The 9,590-nt window shown below is 41.2% G+C and overlaps 1 pseudogene; it reads right to left on the bottom strand.

Annotated features, from left to right (window-relative positions):
• The window catches only part of LOC105743798, a 15,259-nt pseudogene that overhangs the window by 373 nt on the left and 5,296 nt on the right, over nucleotides 1-9,590 (bottom strand).

Below are 9,590 nucleotides of genomic sequence, written 5' to 3'. Positions count from 1 at the left end.
TGAAGCCGCGATTCGCGGCATGGGCTCTCTACAAGGCAGCGAGCCACAGAGGAGTCCTGGGCCTGTGAGGTGAAGCCAGTTTTCATTCCTAGAGCTCTGGGTAATAGGAAGAGTGGTCCTCAAAGCTTTTCAGTATGACTTCTTTTAAAGAGTTCTGGGAGTTATACTTCAGCCCTTTTGCCTCTCTGAGCAGAAGTATGGCAGTAGGCAAGAAGAAGCGCCTTATGAAAGGCAGCAGAAAGGGAGCCAAAAGGAAAGTCAGTTCATCCATTTTCTAAAAAAGACTGGTACGATGTGAAGGCACCAGCGATGTTCAACATAAGAAATACTGGAGCAACTTGTCACCAGAACTGAAGGAACCAAAATTGCATCTGATGGGCTCAAAGGTCGTGTGTTTGAAGTGAGCCTTGCTGATCTGCAGATTGATGAAGCTGCCTTTAGAAAATTCAAGCTAATTACTGAAGATGTTCAGGAAAAAACTGCCTAACTTCCATGGCATGGACCTCACCCATGACAAAGTGTGTTCCATGGTCAAAAAATGGCAGACCATGATCGAAGCTCATGTGGATATCAAGACTAGTGAAGATTACTTGCTTCATTTGTTCTGTGTTTTCTTTACTAAAAAACATAACAATCAGATACAGAAGATCTCTTAAGCTCAGCACCAGCAGGTCCACCAGATAGATCCAGAAGAAGATGATGGAAATCATGACCGGAGAGGTACAAATGACTGGAAGGAAGTAGTCAATAAACTGATTCCACACAGCAGTGGGAAAGACATAACAAAGGGGTTGCCAGTCTATCTACCCTCTCTGTGATATCTTGGGCAGAAAAGCAAATTGCTGAATAAGTCCGAGTTTGAATTGGGAAAACTCATGGAGCTTCATGGTGAAGGTAGTAGCTTTGGAAAGGTTACTGGGGATGAGCGTGGAGCTAAAGTGGGACAAGCTGATGGATATGAACCACCAGTCCAAGAGGATGTTTAAGATCAGATTTTTAATAATGATAAGAAAATCCTATTTGTGAAAAAAAATTTCTGAATGTCTTGGGAATCTGCCCTCCCTTGTCCTGAAGACTGCATCTGTCTGTGCTAATCTCAGCAAACAAGCCATAGGACATACGCTTGGTTTGCTCTTCTAAGTGCATCTTTTCACTTGTTTAAAATGTTATTTCACTTTAGAGAACAGTAGTGGGACTTGAACCCTGATCTTTGTCACTGATTTCCCTTTTGTGCCATCTCTTCTCTTCTCTCTTTCTCTTTTTGGGAACAGGGTCTTGGTAGGTCACTAAGTTGCTTTTTGTAGGTTTGAACTCGGGATTCTCCTACTTCAGCATCATAGACTGCTGGCATCACAAGTGTGCAGGTCATGTGGCTACCTTGTCACACTTTACAGGGTCAAGTTAGAGATTTCCAAATTCTGATTGGGGGCAATTTCAGCTCTTTCTTTCTTTTTTTTTTTTTTTCTGGTTGCTTAGCGTCACATACACAGTCTCCTGCATGTTAAACAGGACTTCACCAATGAGTTGCACGTTCACTCCTGTAGCTATTTTTTTTTTTTTTACCAGATGTTCCAGTCCATCCCTCTTCAACTGTACATCCCATGAAAACCTAGGACACATCATGTCAAATGCTCTGCAACTCTGTAACAATTTGCAATACCTTGCTCCTAATTTTCATCTGATGCCCCATTAGAATGACATTTGCCCTCAGTATTTGTACCACCATTCTGACCATAACCACTCAGATAGTATCTATGTACATTCACATTTTTCTATAGCTTCCTCTTTCCAATTGCTCACCAGATTTATCCTTAGTGGAATATATTTGCTATATTCACATAAAGGCAGACTTTTTCTAGTTTGCCCCTACAAATTCCTGTAGCCTCTATCCATTACCCAGTTCTAAAAGTATCTCTATATTTTCGAGTACTTGTTATAGCCATAGCCTCTTCTTGGTAGCAGTGTACTGTGGTAGTCTGTATCCTGCTATGATAAAAAAAAAGCATAGAGAGAGTAATTACAGAAAATAGAGGTTTATGTGGCTCACAGACTTGAATGCTAAGAAGCTCAAGTTGGAGAGACTTCAATCTGGGGGAGATATAGGCAAAACTGACCTCTCCTTGTGTATCTCCATGACAGAAGGAACCAAATGGTGAGAGGACATGGAGAGAGGTGGGAGGGGACCTGACTTAGCCCATTCTTGCAGTAGCCTGCTCTGCGCAATGACAGCATTAATTCATAGCAGGTTAAAGCCCACAGGATTTATTGTGCCTTAAAAGTTCCTGCTCAATCGGAACAAAATGGCAAATAAGTTTCAACCTGAGCTCTGGAAGAGGCGTTCAAACTCCAGTAATTAACCTCTCGCTGAGATCTCATGTGAGCTTTCTCACATTGCATGTCCTGGTGCCCCTATGTGTCTGAATTAACTCTTTGTAAGATACCATCAAGACAATGTAGAAGCAGATGACAATGAAGATAAAAGCCACAAGTGACCAAGTGTGAAGGAACAAATTTTATTCCAAGTTTGTAACCAACTGATGACCTGACTTTGGGTCAGAACTCTAAAAGTAGTACTCACCTGAACTTTGCTTTGAGGTTATATACTTTTCCAGTTTCCATAGTTACCACATTACCTCATTTTCAGGTTCTTTAGAAGAACTTTTCCATTTCCCAAGCACTGCTGACCATTTATCATGGTTTTATGGTTAGGTACATTGGAAAGGTGGGGGAGTGGGTTTATCTATAGCATAAGTGAGTGAAGATTAAGATGCAGTCGCTTATGCCTCATCAACACCATGTATTTGGGTCACTGTAACAGCTTCATTTGAACCTGATTGACTCTGTGCAGATGCAGTATGAAGATATCCATGCTGAGGGGCTAGATTTTGACTTCAACTTAGCAATTTGGGGAGGGACACAGTTTATCACAGAGAAGCTGGGTAGCCTCACTTGAACAGGTACTGTGGTTTGACATCCCAACCTAGCTTTGGGTTGAATAGCTTCGCTGAAAACTTCTACAAAGCAAAGTGAAATCTGCAGTGGCTTCATTCTTAGAAAATAAAGCCTTGGTAGGAAGAGAAGAAAGAAGTCAGCAGTGACTCTCTCACATGATATTTTAGATTACGGCAGCAGGATGCTAAATCTCAGAAGGGCTAGGACTCACAATCTTTTAGGTCAACTGCTGTTAACTCCTAAAATTTGGATCATGAATATGCTCTAAGGAAAAGGGATAAATAAAAAGATGAAGGGTCTTATTTACTGTAATCCACCTCCAATTCAACTCCTTCTGCAAAGGACTGGTCACTCAAAAACAAATAGAAGAAAATGTGTGTGTCAGGATGGAATCTCATGTTCACATTCCATTTCCACATTGTTTTCTTTCTTTTTGTTTTTTATGCACAGCTACAGGAAGCAGGCCCATGCCAGAGATTTGGCACTGCAAACACATGTAGCAACCCCTCCACCCCCACCAACACAAACAAACAGGCTCACTGGTATACATGGTGACCATTTTGCAGACAGACTGGCCCTGGACACCAGCAGCCTCCATGTTCACCTTTTACTGCCATGAAAAACAGGCTCTTGCCAGAGGTGCAGTGTCTAGCTCCTGACACAGGCGTGGCCATCCACCTATTCAAATCCAGATCTACCTGTTGCTTCATTTTAGCCTGAAAAGCAGAGTGAGTGTCATGATTTGTGTGTATTTGTCCCCCCAGAGTCTCTTGCAATCATTGGGCAAACTTCTAAGTTTGTGATTAACTCATGATTCACTGGAATTATGGGTGTGAGTGCTGCTGGGATTATGGGTGTGAGTACTACTCCCAGACCGGGGCAGACAGCCTGAGTACAATTTAAGGGAGGCAGACTTCCTCTCTCTGTAGCCATTGTTGCTGCTCCTCCTCCATTTTGCTGTTTCTCTTCCCTGTCGCCATGAGCTGCTGCCCTCTGCCACGTGCCAGTGTGCCTTGGAACCAGCTGAGTATGGACTGAAACCTCCAGTAACTGTGAGCTGAATAAATCTTTCCTTCCTTCATTTTGGGTGTCAGGCATTGGTCCCAAAAAGGACAGAAGAGTAACTGAGACAGTGAGGAACAACCAATTTATCTGGTTAGAAACAAGCTTAGTGCCTGCAGAGAAAGGCTGCAAACAAATCCGAAAACTGTTCACAATAAATCCCACAGTTAATGGATACCCCTACTTACAAGCCCAGGTCAGCATAGAGCAGAGGGTTGGCCCTCTTTCCAATCTACCAAGGCAAAGAAGCACAAACTGAGTATGGCTGGTAACCACAGTCCAGGGTACACAGAAGGGCCTGGAGGCAGAAAAGGTACCTCAAAAACCACCTGCCTTGTAGGTGTGGAGAAACAATCAAAACGGGCTAGCTTCCAAGACTGTAGGTGTAGAGACTGGGCATGGTGGAGCGTGCCTGTAATCCCAGCTCTTGGGAGTCTGTAAACAGAAGGATCACTACAAGTCTGATCTAGTACTGAGACCCTGAACACCCTGTAGACCCTCCGCTGAAGACAAAAAGAAAGAAAAAGACTGTAGATTTAGCAAAGAACCCACTCACTGAAAAGCACAGGAATGTTTTGTTTGGCCCTTTTTTGATTCTTCTGTGCTTCCCCCACTCCCCCGGAACTGAGGGTTGAACTCAGGACTTTGAGTTTGCTAGGCAAGTGCTTATTCTACTGAGCCATCTCCCCAGCCCCTTCCCTGATTCTTCTGTTTGTGACTGTTTCTCTTTCCTTCAGTGGTTTATTTTTGGTATTTTCGCTTTTTCTTCCTTTTTTGCCTGTGTTTGGTTTTTCTCCACCTTTCTTCTTTGCCTTTTTCAATTTTTCCCTGTCTTATCTTTCTTTTACTTCTGTTTTGTATTCTTTTTATGTTTTCTTCTAGTTCATTTGTTACTGTAACTCTTCTCTAAAGTTTTTATTTCCATCAATTCCTGAATACGACACCCCATCTCCTTTTTGTCTGAATTGTTTTTTTCTTAGGAGCACATGAAGGTCCAGGTCTGACTGGAGAAAGGTAATTTAGGCAGGGGGCCCATAGCTATAGTCCTAAAATTCACAGAATGCATGGATTGTAAGGAACATTGTTGCCCCCCTGCAAAGCCTTTAAAGCAGTAGCAATAGTGATTTATGTCCTGACATTTCTGTGAAACCTTGGGATCAGTCATTTTGTACAATTTGGCCAAGTCCTCACCATGACAGCTAAGGCTGTTCTAGGTGCCTAGAGTCATTCCATGGAACACTTGCATCATTTTGGGGTTTAAAACTTGACCTATCTCAGAAAATCCTATACTGCAGCCACTCTGTCTGATGGCTCTATAGCTTTCATATGATCTATGTCCCCTCTGTGATTACTTTGAAAGTTCTAGATTATGTCAATAATGTGCAGGAAACTGAAAAAGTAAGGGCACATCTGGTCTATATATGCTGTGTTCCCTCAGTCCTCAGATCAGTCCAGCTGGGCTCCTTTTGGTTCCCTGTCCTCCTTGCATGTAATCATTGATTACATGGCTCTGTTGCCACCAAGACTCTCATCTCTGATAGAATAGGTTGAGAGGTGTTAAAGCTTAGATTTAGATGTCCCACAGAGAGCCTCATGCACTCATAGGTGAGGCTCTTCACACTGCCTGAATCTAGGGTGTGTGATACCAGGATTAAGGGTGTGTGATGCTAAATTAGTACACTGATTGGAAATAGCACAGCTCTAGGTGTGGTCACACAGATTTACTTAAGACAGAAGTCTCCTACTTGGTGTGCCACACCAACCAAAAGGCCTAGCTGGGATAATAGGGAAAGGTAGGCGCTTTCTCCATCACCCACCAACGTGGGTTGCATTTGTACTATCACAGTGAAGAAGGTAGCTTGGGCCATCAGTAAGAAGTGTTACACATGCCTTGGCAAGGACTCCCACACCAACAGGTCCTTGCTGCTGTTACCTCTGCTGTTACCAAATCCATCCATGTGCAAGGGGATCATCATCATACCCAACAAGAAGCTCCATGACAAGATAGCAGGTTGTGTCACACATCTGAGGAAGCAGATTCAGAGAAGCCCTGTATGGGGTATTTCCATCAAGCTGCAGGAACAGGAGAGAGAGGAAAGAGAGTTATATCCCTGAAGTCTCAGATTTGAATTAGGAAATCACTGAAGTAGGTCCTGACACTAGGAAATGCAGAAGGTTTTGGATGTTGGCAGCCTCTCCACCCTGCAGGCCACACAGCCTACTCTCAGCCACGGGGAGCTATTTGAATATTTTTGCTATGCTGTAATGTTGTCAATAAACTCAGAGCAATACATGAAAGAGAAAGTCAGGTTTGCTTCTTGCTGCTGTTACCTCTTGCCTGCTCTGCCATCCACTATTTGCCATCTGCACTGCCCATCTGCCATGGCACCCTTCATTGGAGCCATCCAACTATGGACTGAACCCTCCACAAACAGTTAGCCAATAAATATTTCCTTCTTCAACTTTGGGTATTGGTCATTTTATCTCAGCAATCAGTATGGTAACTCAGACAAGTAGGTTGTACTACCAAGGTCTGGTCATACTAAGGATAACACTGGCTTTCTGAAGAGCCCCTTTGAGTGACGTATTAGAGAGGGGTCAAGAAGGTGGGAGATCAGTGGTAATTTGTGGATCAGTGGTAACCTGATGTGACGTACAATGACCAGCAGAGAGATCTACAGAGCTAACAGAAGCTGTAGGAAGATTTCCAGAACACTACCTATGGGACTATTAGCATTGGCTGCTAAGAAGTTTGTAGGGGTCACTGGGAGCTGCTGGGAGCTATAACACTAAGATTTAAAATGCTAAATTACAAAAGGCACTTAATCCCAAAGCTTAGAGCTATAACACTAAGGACTGAGAACCTCTGATATTCAAAGTATAGAGTTGGTAACATCAAGAAAATTTTTCTTAGACAATTTGTAATTGCTATGCAAAAGAGCTCTGAGGTCCCCCCTCGCCACTTTTTTTTTTTTTTTTTTTCAGTACCAGGGATCAAACTCAGGACCTTGCACTTGCCAGGAAGGTACTTATGCTGCTGAGCCATGTCCCCTGCTCCAAATCCACTGGGAAAGCACTAGTCAGTAATCTAGGCAAAGTCACTCTTTTTTTACATATAAGTAAGCTGCATTTGTAATGTTTGGTAATTAGACACAGTTTGGATCACATTGAATTTATAGTCTACATGTCAAGACAAGTGTGTGTGAAATTAAATAAAAATATGCATGATGGTCTTATAGTTTTTGGAGTAGCAGTGAAAAAGCACAAAACTCTAATTGTGTAATAATGATAAAACAGAAAAATGAAAAGAAAATTAACTTCTTAGGTCTGTCAGGTAAGTGAAGATGTGGGTGAAACCCCATTCCCACCCCTTTGAGAGACTAATGTGGAAATTTAAGGTGTGATGGAGCAGAAAGCCATGAATGCAAGCTCTTGTTAAGCCAGTGCTGAGGCATAGTCATAAGAATTCTTTTTCCATCTAATACATTATGTTCCATTTTGATGAAAAAAAAATATATATATATGACAAACCACTGTGGGAGGTGAAGGCTAAGTATCATTACTGAACTCAAACATGAAAGTTGTAGAATAATAATGAGATCAGATGTTTATAACAACTATGATTAAGATGGTAAAGACTCTAAGGATAGAGTAGGGAACATGCAAGAACGGAGACATAATGTAAGCTGAGACATGGAGATACGGGTAATGAAGTAAAAAGAAGTCCTCAAGGGCTGGGAGAGAGCTCTGCAGTCTAACCACCTGTGTGGCAAGCACAAGGACCCAGGTTTGATCCCTGGTACTGCATGCCCTTGCAGGCCCTGGACTCCCAGGCGTATCATAGAGGCCCATGGAACTGGGAGTAGTGGTGTATGCTGGTAAACACAGCCCTGGGGAGGTTGTGACAGGAGGATCACTACAAGTTGGAGCTACATTGCAAGACCCTGTGCCAAATAAATAAGGACAAAGAAATTTAAGAAGAAATGCTAAAAATAAAAAAACCAAAAAAGAAATGATTGAAATTAAAATAAATGCTAACAGATAAGAAAAATCTTTAAGGGGATTATTTGCAGCTTAGATGTAACAAGGAAAATCTTTCTGAGACTTGAGAATGGCTCAAGAGAAAATGTAAAAGTGAAAAGCAAAGAGAAACAAGATTGATGAAAAACTAATATTTAAGAATTATGAGGGGTCAGGGAAATGACTCAGTAGAATAATTGCTTGCCTGGCAAGCACAGGGGCCTGAGTTCAATCCCTGGTTCTGCAAAAAAAAAAAAAAAAAAAAAAAAGTATTATGAGACAGTTGCAAAAAGCATAGTATACAGTAAAAAATTCAGAAAAAAAGAAAAGGAGAAATATATGCAACAGTAGTGATGAAAATTTCCTCAAATGAATGTCAGATCAAAAGTGCAGAAAGCTCAGAAGACATCAAAAAAGTGCCAGAAAAACCATATCTGAGCACATACATTTTAGACTGTAGAAAAATCAAAGCTAAAAAAAGAAAACCTGAAAGAATCCAGGAGATAAAAACACCTTTGGAGAAAGAAAGATAAGAACCATTGTTGACTCCTCAGAACCCATGCCTGTAAGAAGAGAGCGGAGTGTAATATTTAAGGTCTGATGGAAAAACCCAGGACCTAGAATTTTTCAGACAAACAGAAATGGAGCACTTTGCTGACAGTAAACCTGCCCTGGAAGATATGGGAAAAGAAATTCTTCAGAGGAAATGAAAATGAGAGATCAAAATTTCCAATCTGAAACCATAAAAGAAGGAATAAGCTAAAAAATTTAAAGTTCAGCTTTACTGTTGTTTTATCTAATAGGTAATGATAAGCTTAAAATACAATAGCAATGTGTTCATGTGTACGTGCTTGTGTATGCTTATATGTACACCACAGGATATCCCCCACAAAATTTGTTTTTTCTTTGTGGTACCAGGTTTGAACTCAGTACTTTGCGCCTGCCAGGCAAGCATTTATTCTACTGAGCTATCTCCGGGGGCCCCTTGTATGCTTATATATAAATGAAATGAATTACAGTAATGTTCTCAGGGACTAGAGGAAGGAATTGATATTATTTTGTAATAAGAACCTTTCAAAAGTTAATAAAACAGTGTCATGAATAACTGCATATCCGTAAGTTTCTTTTTTTTCAGCTTTAAGTATTCATCTTTATTGATAAACTAAGCTCATATGCTAATACGTATTCTCAGACATAAATGTAAGGTTTCATAAAACAAAAAAGTGGGGTGAAAATCTGTCCTAAAAACAAAGTGAATGGTTTTCAACACCTAAGACCTTAAGATTTATCTAAGTAAGAAGACCAAGAATAAATTAACTTACTGATTTACAAAAATAATCATTTATCAAGTAATGTTTTATAATACAGCTGCCTCAATGAATTTCATCTGACTTAATCACAAATGTATAGCTCATTTTTTAAATTCTTCCTTGGGATAAAAACTATTTGAGGGCTGGTGAGATGGCTCAGTGGTCTAAAGCACCTACTTAGAACAAGCTTAAGCTAAGCAAAGCACAGCACAGGGACCACAGTTCAATCCCCCAGCACCACATGCC

The sequence above is a fragment of the Octodon degus genome, unplaced genomic scaffold, assembly GCF_000260255.1.
Source record: "Octodon degus isolate 3935 unplaced genomic scaffold, OctDeg1.0 scaffold00168, whole genome shotgun sequence".
NCBI classification, from domain to species: Eukaryota; Metazoa; Chordata; class Mammalia; order Rodentia; family Octodontidae; genus Octodon; species Octodon degus.
The sequence above is the reverse complement of the archived record's forward strand: the minus strand, read 5'-3'. Positions and strand labels throughout refer to the sequence as shown.